General features: G+C 52.3%; 1 protein-coding gene across 1 annotated transcript in view; it reads right to left on the bottom strand.

Annotated features, from left to right (window-relative positions):
• Positions 1-12,514, bottom strand: part of LRRC4B (leucine rich repeat containing 4B) — a 14,714-nt gene extending 2,200 nt beyond the window's left edge. The window contains exon 1 of the mRNA XM_026659161.2: positions 11,963-12,514. The gene's annotated coding sequence lies outside the window, so the exon portion shown is untranslated. The remainder of the gene's footprint in view (positions 1-11,962) is intronic.
• Between the last annotated feature and the right edge of the window lie 153 nt (positions 12,515-12,667).

The following is a 12,667-nucleotide window of genomic DNA, read 5'->3' on the forward strand; positions in this document are numbered from 1 at the left end:
CTCGCCACAATGTTGAGGTCAATATCTCAACAGGATCCACAATTCCCTTGGGGGTAAAATCGCCTGCAACAATATTTCCTCCCTCCGCCATCCCCTTTTTAAAAAAAAAAAAAAAAAACCACCACAAAATTTCCCGCCGCAAACAGTTTGCAGAGGCCCCAAACTTTCCCCCCCTAAATCCTTACGGAAATCCGAACACACACACACCCCAAAATGCGGTTTTGGAATCCCATTTCGTGGTTCCACATTTTAAAAAATGGAAAATTTTCGATGGAAATAGGAGGAAACCAAACCTCAAATGTTTTGAATTTCCCACAACGAGTAACTGGCCCGTCGTGGGCAGCTGCATTGCACGGAGGAACCAGGAGTCTGACGGGGGATAATCCAACGCCCATGACGGTCACGTCCCAAGCTGGAAAACGCCTGGTTTACCCCCTAGAACCAGGGCGTCGTCCCTCTTCAAACCCCCAGCGCTAACTGGTTTGCCTCTGAATATCCCCGCGATTCTTGCTGAATTCTTGGCTTCAAATGCCTCCAGCCCCACAGACAACCCATAGCTTCATAGTGTTTAAGGCCAGAAGGAATCGTCCAACCATCCAGGAGGTCTTGGATATCACAGGCCATGAAATCTCGCCCGGTTCCCCCACTACTGAGCCCAAAGTCTTGACCTGCGGTTCTCAAACAGTGGGTCGTGACTCCGTTTTGAGCAGGGGGGCTGATGCCCCGAGCCCCCAGCTGAGTGAGACCAAAGCAACTCACTCCTCAAGGGACTACACTATTGTGCACCCCGTCTCCTTCTCTCGCCCTCCCCAGCCCCTCCTGAGATACAGACACTACACACAGGGGATAACAACCTACCATACCAACCAGACCAACACACGGTAGAGCAGCAACCCTTCAGTAACAACCAGCTCTGCACAGGGCATATCGCAACAATGCTACGGGAACAACTACCCCAACACACAGTGTATGTATACCAGCAACTCGACATTAACCACCATCCCCACACCCAGCACACAGCAACACCCCCCACGGGAACAATCGCGCTTACGCAGGAGGTCTAGTAACACCCCAATATTAACACCCGTCCCCAGGCAGGATGTAAAGTAACAACCATGGAGTAAAAATCATCCCCCCACACACAGTAGACCATCGACCCTCAGACTTCCCCCAGCGACACTCCATAACCAACCGTACACACACACACTATAGCAACATCTTACATTAACAACCATCCCCACAAACAGCGTTTAGCAACAATCCTACATTAACAACCATCACTGCAGTATGTAGCAACACCTCTACAGCAGCAAACACACACACACACACACACACACACACACACACACACACACACACACACACACACACACACACACAGAGTGTATAGTGCCACCCCTACATTAACAACTGGCCGCACCCAGTGCATATCGACTTCTTAGCAATATAAGCCATCTCTATATACTGGGTTATAGCAACAATCTGACCTTAAATACCATCGGGGTGGGGGGTAGCAACATTCCTACAATATCAACCGTTCCCACGGATATTGCATAGAAGCAACCACACGTTAACCACCACAACACCCACAGTGTGGAGCAGCAACCCGACATTAATAACTATCCTCACACACAGGGGATAGCAACATCTGTCCCATAGCAACCCTCCCCACATGGACTGCAGAGAAACAACCCTACACTACCAACCAGACCCACACACAGTGTTTAGCAACAGCTCTACAGTAACACACATTTGCACACACAGTACAACCACCCAACAGTAACAACCATACACACACAGTGTACAGCAGCAAACCTACATTAACAACCAACCTCACATGCCACATGGTAGCAACCCTACCTTAACAGCCGTCTCCACACACAATGTGTCGCAACAACCCTACATCAACCAATACACTACAGGTATCAATGGTGCAACAGCCACACAATAACAACCACCCCACATACACATGATCTAGCAACAGTCTTGCAGTAACAACCTTCCCCACGCAGTATGTAGACCAACCATTGTTCATTAGCAAACCTCTTCACACACCACACATAGCTACAACCCTATATCACAGCCACTAGTTGACACTGCTTATTGCAACACTCTTCCAAGAACAACGGTCCCCACAGTGCATTGTAGCAACCCCTATATAAACAACCATCCACACTCAGTGTACAGTGACTATTTTAATTAACAACCCATTGCACACAGTGTATGGCAGCAATCGGACAGTAACAGCCCTCTCCACGGTGTACTGCAACAACCCTGTACCTACGGAGCATAGTCGACACTCACAGTGCAGATCAACATCCCGACCATAACAACCGTCTGCACACACGGTGTAGCGTAGAAAACGTACACTAATAACTATTCACACACACACGGCATGTAGCAACCAGCCGACATTAACAACTGGTCTCATAGTGTTAAGTAACCACCCACCATCAAAAACCATCCCCACACACAGCGTATAGCAACAACTCTGCAATAACCACTGTCACTAGAGACTTTATTAACCACACATTAAAAACCATCACCACACACAGAATATAGCACCAACCTGACATTAACAACCATGTACACACACACTACATAGCAGGCTGTATAGGGCCCATCATCCACACCCACAGCATTAGCCACTGTTGACACATACAGTTTATTACAACTGTACCCACACACCATCTATAGCAGCAACCCTACAGTAACAACCGTCCACAAAGTGAACATGAGAACAGCCAGACTGGGTCACACCAAAGGTCCATCAAGCCCAGGATCCTGTCTCCCGACAGTGGCCAATGCCAGGCGCCCCCGAGGGAATGAACAGAACAGGGAATCAATCAAGTGATCCATCCCCTGTCGCCCATTCCCAGCTTCTGGCAAACAGAGGCTAGGGACACCATCCCTGTCCATCCTGGCTAATAGCCATTCATGGACCTATCCTCCATGAATGTTTCTAGTCCTTTTTTTAACCCTGTTATAGTCCTGGCCTTCACAACATCCTTTGGCAAGGAGTTCCACAGGTTGTCAGTGCGTTGTGTAAAGAAATACTTCCCTTTGTTTGTGTTAAACCTGCTGCCTGTTCATTTCATTGGGTGACCCCTAGTTCTTGTGTTATGAGCAGGAGTAAATAACACGTCCTGATTTACTTTCTCCACCCCAGTCATGATTTTATAGACCTCTACCATACCCCCCCTCAGTTGTCTCTTTTCCAAGCTGAAAAGTCTCAGTCTTATTCATCTCACCTCATACGGCCGCCGTTCCATCCCCTTCATCATGTAGAGCAAAAACCTTACCATAAAAGCGGTGCAGACACGTGGGTGCTGGGCACCAGGTTTGGATAATTTTTGGTGGTGCCCAGAACGGGTCCAAGCAGAGCCGTCCCGTCCATCGGACGGAATGGGGCAATTGCCCCGGGCCCCGCGCTTTGGGGGGATGTGGGGTCCAGGGCGGCCTGGGGGGTTAGCGGGGGGCCTGGCGCCGGCAGCAGCAAGCGAGCCAGCTCCATCCCACCCCTGCTCCGCCCTCTTCCCGCCCCCCTTCCCCCTAGCCCCCGCCTCTTTCCGGCTTCCGCCCCGAGTGACGCCGGGAGCCGGCAGGGCGGGCTGGGGCCGGGTCGCTCGCTCGCTGCTACCAGCGCCAGGCCCCCCGCTAACCCCCCAGGCCAGAAGGGACCCGCTAGATCATCTCCTCCAGGGCCGGCTCCAGGCACCAGCAAACCAAGCACGTGCTTGGGGCGGCACATTTTCAGGGGTGGCATTCCGGCCATCGATTTTTGGGGTGGGGGGGGTTGGTTTTTTTGCTTGGGGCGGCAAAAGCCTAGAGTCGGCCCTGGCAGCAGCAGCGCGGGGGGGCGCCCTGGGGCCGCTGCGGTTTGTGTCGGGAAGCCAGGTCGGGTGGGCTCCGAGCACGGGACACTCGGGACACACAGGGCACACGGAGCCGCCTGCAGGTGCCGCAGGGCGGTCGCCCCCCAATGCCACAGCCGGCCCTGGGCTCCTCTGACCTCCTGTCCCACCTCACAGGCCGTCTGTTCCCCCCTCCCCGCCCCCAACCTCTGGACACACAGAGGGCCCTTTGAACGGGTTGTCCGTCGGGGTCACGGCCTCGCCAAGGCCAGCCAGGCCGGAAGGCAGGGTCCTCCCAGCGGTTCACTCACCCGCCCCCAAAGCCTGTTCCCTGCCCCACCCCAGCCCCGGACATTTAACCAGCTATAACCACCCAGCCGCCACTCGCCGGCTCCAGCCGCCCGGCGACCTGCGCCGCTATCAGACCACCTAGCAAAACGCCCCGCTATTTAACCCGAAATCAAGCACCCCCAAAACTACACCCACAGGGCACAGGCGGGATGCAGCGACTGTTTCACACGGCAGTCCATCGACGCCCAGCAGCAGGAGCCCCGCGGCGGTTAGCGGCCGGCCGTAGCTTCGCTCGCCGCGCTGCCTGTCGACAGGGTCTGGAAGCCGTTTCCTCCCCGCTCGCCAGACCCAGGTTCCCCAAGAATACCGAACGGGAGGTGGGAGACTTTTCCGTGTCGCCCCCGGGGATTCACATCCGAAGCCAAGGGGGCGATTCTTCCTCTTTGCCAAAGAGTGGGGGGAGGAGACCAAGGAAGATCCCCGTCCCTCTGGGGGAAAAATCCCAACTTTTTAAAAAGGGGGAGCTTCAAAACCGAATGGAAAAACTTCGCATGTCGCTTGCCCCCTTCTCCAGTGGCGAAAACCATGGAGGGAAACAACATGAAAAGTTTTCCTTTTGTTCTCCTTTTTGTTTGAAGTGGCCCCCGCTCTTTTTAAAACAGTTTTGAGTCCAAGGGGATCTTTTTAGACCCCTCCTCCAAAAATAACAAATCTCCCCCCTCTGAGTCGAAACTTTTTCCTTTCTTCTTTGACAACAAAGGGGGGAAAAAACGTCTGGAGGGAAAAATGAATTTTCTTTGTTGACAATTGTTTTTTTTTCCCAGCAGCCCCTTGGATAGCCGTCAGCCCCTGTGACCGTTATCGGCTCAGCTCACCGTGTCTGGTTTGATTCCCATTACATCCTCCTCCCCACCCCCGACCCGCTCCATTTTCAGCCCTTTTCAGCCCCTGGTAGCCACCAGAGCCAGGGGGACCGTTAGCTCAATCTAGTCTGATCCCCGCTGCGTAACACAAGCCGGACAGTCCCACCCAGTTACCCCTGTCCCGAGCCCAACGACTTCCCGAGAGGCCCCAAGTCTGGAGCTGAAGACGCCAAGAACCGGAGAATCCTTAACAAGCTCACAGCCAAAGCTGCGACTTTAAACCCATTTCGTTCAGCCGCTGCCAACCCTGGGCGGCCGCCGCTTAATCCAATTGAAACCCGGCTTAGCCGTATCGATTTAATCCGATTTCTGCCAAGCCCGGTTGAGCCGGGTTTAAGGGATCTCGAAGCAGCCGCTCTTTTCGCCGGGGGCTTTGCCGGCCCGCCCCGCCCGCGTCGCTTTGCTGCGCAGCCCGCCGGCGTTAGAGGCGGCATCCTCGCAGTTTTAAGCTCAGGGGAGAGCGACACCACGTGAGTGTGAACGCAACCCAGATCCACCCGCAGCACCCGCCGCTGCTTCCCTCAAATTGGCTCAGAGGTGAAAATCTGCGCATGGCCGACGCGCCGCTCAATTTCCAGCGGTCAGCTGGCGCAGAGCGGGCGCTCTGACAGCTCTCACGCAGTATCCGGTGCTCTTCCCGCCCAGCCCCGGGCTCCATATCCTTAGCGAGGCCCAGAGCCCAGAAGGAACCATTAGATTATCGAACCTCCTGTACATCTCAGGCCATAAAATTCCTCCCATCTTCCACGTCGCTCCGAGACGGAGGGGTCCATCAATCCCCATGGGAATTCAGTCCAGCGGTGAATCGCCCCCCCCCACCCCGTTCAAAATTGCACCCAATTTTATATATATATATATAAATCTCGTGACGCCATCACCAACACGAGCTACCTCACCACCACGAACCGGATTCACACCGGTTTGCGAGTCCACACTCAAACCGGGGCCAGTAGCCACTGAGGCAAGGTGGGGATAGAGGGTTGGGGGTCCCCCTGGGAGGGGAGACCCACATTGTGGGGTATTGCTGGGGGCAGCACCCCAGGGTAAGAGGCACCGAGGTCCGGGAGGGAAGCAGGGACCTGAGGCAGGCGAGACACCGGACAGCAGAGGGCGCTCCGAAGCTGGTGAAGAGCTAATTCCCAAGACGACCAGCAGGAGGCGCCGCGGCGGTGAGTCTCACTTCGCTACAGCGAGACAAATCAGCTTCCTGACAGGGGGAGGGTGGTCTGGAAAGGTTGAGAACCGCTGTGCTGTGGTCATACAAAGAGTTAAATAATAACAGTAAGGTAGAGAAACTGCAAACTTTAGCGCTATGAGCCCTTCATGTTGATATTGGCAAGCAAAGAGCTACATTAAAAAAAAGTTAAGGTTGCAAAATCAAGCGCTGCAAAGTTAGGGGCTGCCAGCATGAAGGTGAGTACCCTTAACTCTGACCCCCGGCGCTTCTGCATGATCATACAGTCAGTAATGCCACGGCCACGTGCAGGGCCGGTGCAACCCATTAGGCGACCTAGGCGGTTGCCTAGGGTGCTACAATTTGGGGGGTGGCGACCACGGCGGTATTTCGGTGGCGAGACCTTCCGTCGCCTCTGTGGGGGGCGGCATTTCGGGGCGGAACCTTCCGCTGCCTAGGGCGGCAGAAAAGCTGGCGGCGCTCCTGGCCCCGTGCCATATTTTCCACAAGACCCCTGCCCGATTCAGGGCACAGGACAGAGGCCTCGCAGAATGAGCACTATTCAATAGCGCTTTGCATGCGCATTTCTCAAGACCAGATTTACCGCGCACCGTTCCGATCCCATGCTGAGGACAGAATTATTCAGGTTTTTCAACGGCCCATCTCAGAGCGCTCTACGAGCACGAATACATGCACGCTGTGGGGCAAGAGGCGGCATTCGCCCCATTTTGCAGACGGGGAGCGGCGAAACACCAAACAGGGCCGCCCAGAGGATTCAGGGGGCCTGGGGCAAAGCAATTTCGGGGGCCCCTTCCATAAAAAAAAGTTGCAATACTATAGAATACTATCTTCTCATGGGACCTGGAGCAAATTGCCCCACTTGCCTGCCTCCCCCACCCCCGGGTGGCCCTGACACCAAAATGTGCCAAAGCACCCGCTGATTTCGGGTGCCCCGTTTGTAAACCAGAAATTTCCTCGTGTGTCGCCCCACGGACCATCCCCCGGGAGGCCACCAGCAGACCTTCAGAGCCGCCCCACGTGCCTCTGCACTTGAGCTGACCAAGTGACTGGTAGCACTAGAAAGCTGTTATCCTCTACGTGGGCCGAGTCACCAGAGGGTGACGGAGACACACACGTGGCCAGGGGCATTCACAGCCACTTGGGAATGTGGGGACTCAGGGCTGGAGGGGAGCATGCTCCAGTGGTTACAAACCCTTCTGCCCGAGTTCTCCCCAGCTCTCCCTGTTCCCTTCTGCTCCTAACCCACCGCCCAAGGTCATGCCCCTGTTCCCTTCCCACTTGTACCCCTCTCCGCTCCCCTTATTCCAAAGCCCTCTGCAGACTTCTCTCATCCCTTCGTTCCTCACCACACCAGCTTGGGCCAGGTTCTCACAGCAACGGCAAAAGGCACTTTCCTGGCCCCAGGGCAACTGCTTCCCCCACCCCAGCCAAATGCTCCGAAGTGTGGTGTTCCTGGGAAAATCCATCCAACTCGGCCAAGTTATTAGGCTCTGAAAATCGTTGTTCACACATAAGGACGGCCAGAATGGATCCGACCCCTGGTCCATCTAGCCCAGGATCCTGTCTTCTGACAGTGACCAGTGCCAGGTGCCCCAGAGGAAATGAACAGAACAGGGAATCGTCAAGTGATCCATCCCCTGTCGCCCGTTCCCAGCTTCTGGCAAACAGAGGTCTAGGGACACCCAGTGCATGGGGTTGCCTCCCTGGCCAATAGCCATGAATTTATCTAATTCTTTCTTGAACTTTGTTATACTTTTGGCCTTGACGTCTGCCGGCAGCAAGTTCCACAGGTTGCCGGTGCGCTGTGTGAAGAAATACTGCCTTATGTTTGTTTGAAACCGGCCGCCTGTTCATTTCATTGGATGACGCCTGGTTCTTGTGTTATGTGAAGGCGTAAATAACACTTCCCAGTTCCCTTTCGCCACGCCAGTCACGATTGTACAGATCTCGATCCTATCCCCCCTGAGCCGTCTCTTTTCTAAGCGGAGCTGTCCCCGTCTGTTTAATCTCTCCTCACACGGAAGCCGTTCCGTGCCCCTGATCATTTTTGTGGTCCTTCTCTGTACAGTTTCCAATTCTAATCTATCCTTTTTCGAGATGGGGTGACCAGAACTGCACGCAGTATTCAAGGGGTGGGCGTAGCGTGGATTTATAGGGTGGCAATATGATCTTTTCTGTCTTATTATCTCTCCCTTTCTTAACGGTTCCCAACACTGTTCGCTTTTTTTCACTGCCGCTGCACATTGAGTGGATGTTTTCAGAGAACTCTCCACAATGACGCCAAGATCTTCCTTGAGTGGTAACAGCTAATTTAGACCCCATCATTTTGGATGCGGCGTTGGGATTCTGTTTTCCAACGTGCGTTACTTTGCATTTATCAACATTGAATTTCATCTGCCATTTTCTTGCCCAGTCACCCAGCTTTGTGAGATCCTTTTGTAGCTTTTCGCAGTCTGCTTGGGACTTTAACTATCATGAGTAGTTTTGTCTGGTCTTCAAACTTTGCCACCCGTTTTTCCTGTTCATTTATAAGTATGTTAAGCAGCACTGGTCCCGGTACAGATCCTTGGGGGCCCCCGCTATTTACCTCTCTCCACTGTGAAAACTGACTCTTTATTTCTACCTCCTATTTCCCATCTTTTAACCAGTTACTGATCCATGAGAGGACCTTCCCTCTTACCCCCATGACTGACTACTTTGCTTAAGAGCCTTTGGTGAGGGACCTTGTCAAAGGCTTTCTGAAAGTCTAAGTACACCATATCCACTGGATCTCCCTGGTCCACGTGGGTTGACCCCCCCCCTCAAAGAATTCTAGTAGATTGGTGAGGCGTGATTTCCTCTTACAAAAGCTGTGTTGACCCTTCCCCACCATATCATGTTCATCCGTGTGTCTGATCATTTTGTTCTTTACTAGAGTTTTAACCAATTTGCCTGGTACTGAAGTGAGGCTTATCGGCCTGTAATTGCCAGGATCGCCTCTGGAGCCACTTTTTAAAATCAGTGTTACAATAGCTATCTGCCAGTCATCTGGTACAGAGACTGATTTAAGCGAGAGGATCTGCAGTTTCCGATTTGACTTCCTTACGAATTCATGGGTGATACCATCCAGACCTATTGCTGTCTAATGTATTGAATTGTTCCAAAACCACCTCTATTGGCATGTCAATCTGGGACAGTTCCTCAGGTTTGTCACCTTAAAAGAACGGCTCAGGTGTGGGAATCTCCCCCGCACCCTCTGCAGCAAAAAACGATGGAAAGAATTCATTTAGCTTTTCCACAAGAGTCTCGTTTTCCTTGAGTGCCCCTTTAGCACCTCGATTGTCCAAGCTTCCTCCTTCTGATGTACTTACAGCAAACATTTTTATTTTATTTTTAGGTTTTGTGTCTTTTGCTAGTTGCTGTTCAAATTCTTTTTTGGCCTGCCTAATTATACTTTTACACTTGACTTGACACAGAGTTTACGTTCCTTTCTCTTTTCCTCAGGAGCATTTGACGTCCAATTTTTAAAAGATGTCTCTTTGTCTCTAATCGCCTCCCTGACTCTGTTGTTTAACCGTGGGGGGCAGCATTTTTTATGTTGGTTTTTTTTTTTGTTTTTCTTTTTGTGTTTGTGTGTGTGTGTGTGTGTGTCCTCTTTCTCTGTGTGTGTGTGTGTGGTTTTTTAAATCTGAGGTATATATACAGTTTTAGCCTCCTTTATGGTGAGTTGTGTTGTTTTTTTTAAAGTTTGCATGCAGCTTGCAGGCGTTTCACCCTGACGACTGTTCCTTTTCATTTCCATTTAATTAGCCTCCTCGTTTTTGTGTCATTCCCCTTTTTGAAGTTAAATACTGGGGTGCTTTTTAGTTTCGTGTGTTCCCCCCTACAAGGATCTGAAATTTAATTACATTTGGTCGTTATTACTGAGCCGTTTAGCTACAGTCACCTCTTGGACCAGATCCTGTGCACCACTTAGGACTAAATCAAGAATCGCCTCTCCCCTTGTGGGTCCCAGGACCAGCTGCTCCAAGAAGTCGTCATTTAGGGTGTCTAGAAATTTTATCTCTGCATCCGGGCCTGAGGTAGCATGTGCCCAGTCAGTCTGGGGCTAGCTGAAATCCCCCATTATTATTGGGTTTTCTGGTTTTGTAGCCTCTCTAATCTCCCTGTGTCACTATCACCCTCCTGGTCAGGTGGTCAGTCGTATATTCCTGCAGCTGTACGCTTGTTATTCAAGCACGGAATTGCTATCAATATAGATTCGATGGGACACTTTGATTCATTTACTATATGACTCGATGTTTTCTTTCACGTGTAGCGCCGCCCCCTGTCACACCAGCGCCCCCCACTCTGTCATTCTGAGATAGTTTTAATCGGTCTTCCCATGCCGCATGGATTATCATCAATCCACCAAGTTTCTGGTACATCAATCACCTCACAATGCCAGGCACTCAAGTTCACCCATCTCAGTATTTAGACTCCTTGCATTGATCAGATGGGTCGATAGTTAGTTGCCTGCCTTCCTGTGGGGTAATCAAAGGGGACTCTCACGTTTGACTGTTTGTCTTCAGTTCCTACCTGGACTTTATCGACGTCTATCCTCTCCTCTGTACTAGGAGAGAGAGATTCCCTTTTCATAGACTCTCCCCTAAGGGTGTGTCCATCCAAACCACGTGCACCTCCGCATCCGTTGGCCCTTAGCGTTAAAACTCCTCTAGACTCAGAGAATATCAGGGTTGGAAGGGACCTCAGGAGGTCATCTAGTCCAACCCCCTGCTCAATGCAGGACCAACCCCAACTAAATTATCCCAGCCAGGGCTTTGTCAAGCCGGGCCTTAAAAACCTCTAAGGCCTGGTCTACACTACGGGATTAATTCGGATTTAGCAGCGTTAATCCGAATTAACCCTTCACCCGTCCACACTACAGAGCCAGTTAATTCGAATTAAAGGGCCCTTTAAATCGATTTCTGTACTCCACCTCGACGAACGGAGTAGAGCCTAAATCGATTTTGTTAATTCGAATTAGGGTTAGTGTGGCCGCACACCACCGAATTACTGTGTTTAAGTTAATGGGGTAGTGTGGCCGCACACCACCGAATTAATGTGGTTAAAAACCGAATTAAGGTGCTTAGTGTGGCCGCGCACAATCGAATTTATACAACCTGTTTCCCAAATTCGAATTATCTAAATTCGGATTAATCCTGTAGTGTAGACATACCCTTAGGAAGGAGATTCCACCACCTCCCCAGGGAACCCATTCCAGTGCTTCACCACCCTCCTAGGGAAATAGCGTTTCCTAATATCCAACCTAGACCTCCCGCACTGCAACTTGAGACCGTTACTCCTTGTTCTGTCATCTGCCACCACTGAGAACAGCCGAGCTCCATCCTCTTTGGAGCCCCCCTTCAGGTAGTTTTTAATTTGACATGCCAGGAATCTGGCTCCGGTTTGGTTTAGGTGGAGCCCATCCTTCCTGTACAGGTGCCTCCTTTCCCAAAAGGTTCCCCAGTTCCCTATATACCTAAACCCCTCCTCCCTACGCCATCGTCTCATCCACGCATGGAGACCCTGCAGTTCTGTCTAACTGGCCCTGCACGTGGAACCAGGAGCAGTTCAGAGAATGCTCCCATGGAGGACCTGGACTTCAATCTCTTCCCTAGCAGCCTACATTTGGCCTCCAGGACGTCTCTCCTACCCCTCCCTATGTCATTGGTACCTACCTGTACCACGACCACCGGCTCCTCCCCAGCACTGCACGTAAGTCTGTCCTGACGTCTCGAGAGGTCCGCAACCTTCGCACCCAGCAGCCAATTCGCCATGCAGTTCTCCCAGTCATCGCAAACCCGACTCTATATTTCTGACGCTCGAATCGCCCATGAGTATTACCCGTCGCTTCCTAATAACTGGGGTCCCCTCCCCCGGAGGGCTAGCCTCGGTGTCAGAGGACACCATGATCATCTGGAAGGAGGGGCCCAGCGACTGGATCGTCTCCCTCTGCTCCAGCTGAATGTTCTCCTTCCCCGAGACTTTCATCCCCCTCCGCAGCACAGAGGGTGTCAGACCGGGGGTGGGGGAAAGTCTAGGTCCCTCTCTGTCTCCCTCAGCTCCTCCAGCTCAGCCACTCGGGTCTCCAGAACCCATCCTTGGTCTCTGAGGGTCATGAGCGGCTGGCACCGAACGCCCACGCCCGCCCCCTGCCCACGCGGCGGGTAAGCGGACACAGCATTCAGAGCAATAAACCGGATGGGCCCCCGCGCTGCGGCTGGACGTCCGCCTGCGTTCGTTTGATTCTTGCGGGGGTTTTGTTTCTTTGTGTGTTTGTGTTCTTTGTGCGGGGGGGGGGTGTTTTCTTTGCGGGGGAGGGGAGGGAAGGGGGTCATTGGCCTAAGTTTAGAGAATGTTTATTAGGTGTCTCTGGCTCTCGC

Source organism: Terrapene carolina, unplaced genomic scaffold (assembly GCF_002925995.2).
Source record: "Terrapene carolina triunguis isolate 2854851 unplaced genomic scaffold, T_m_triunguis-2.0 Scaffold596, whole genome shotgun sequence".
NCBI lineage: Eukaryota > Metazoa > Chordata > Testudines > Emydidae > Terrapene > Terrapene triunguis.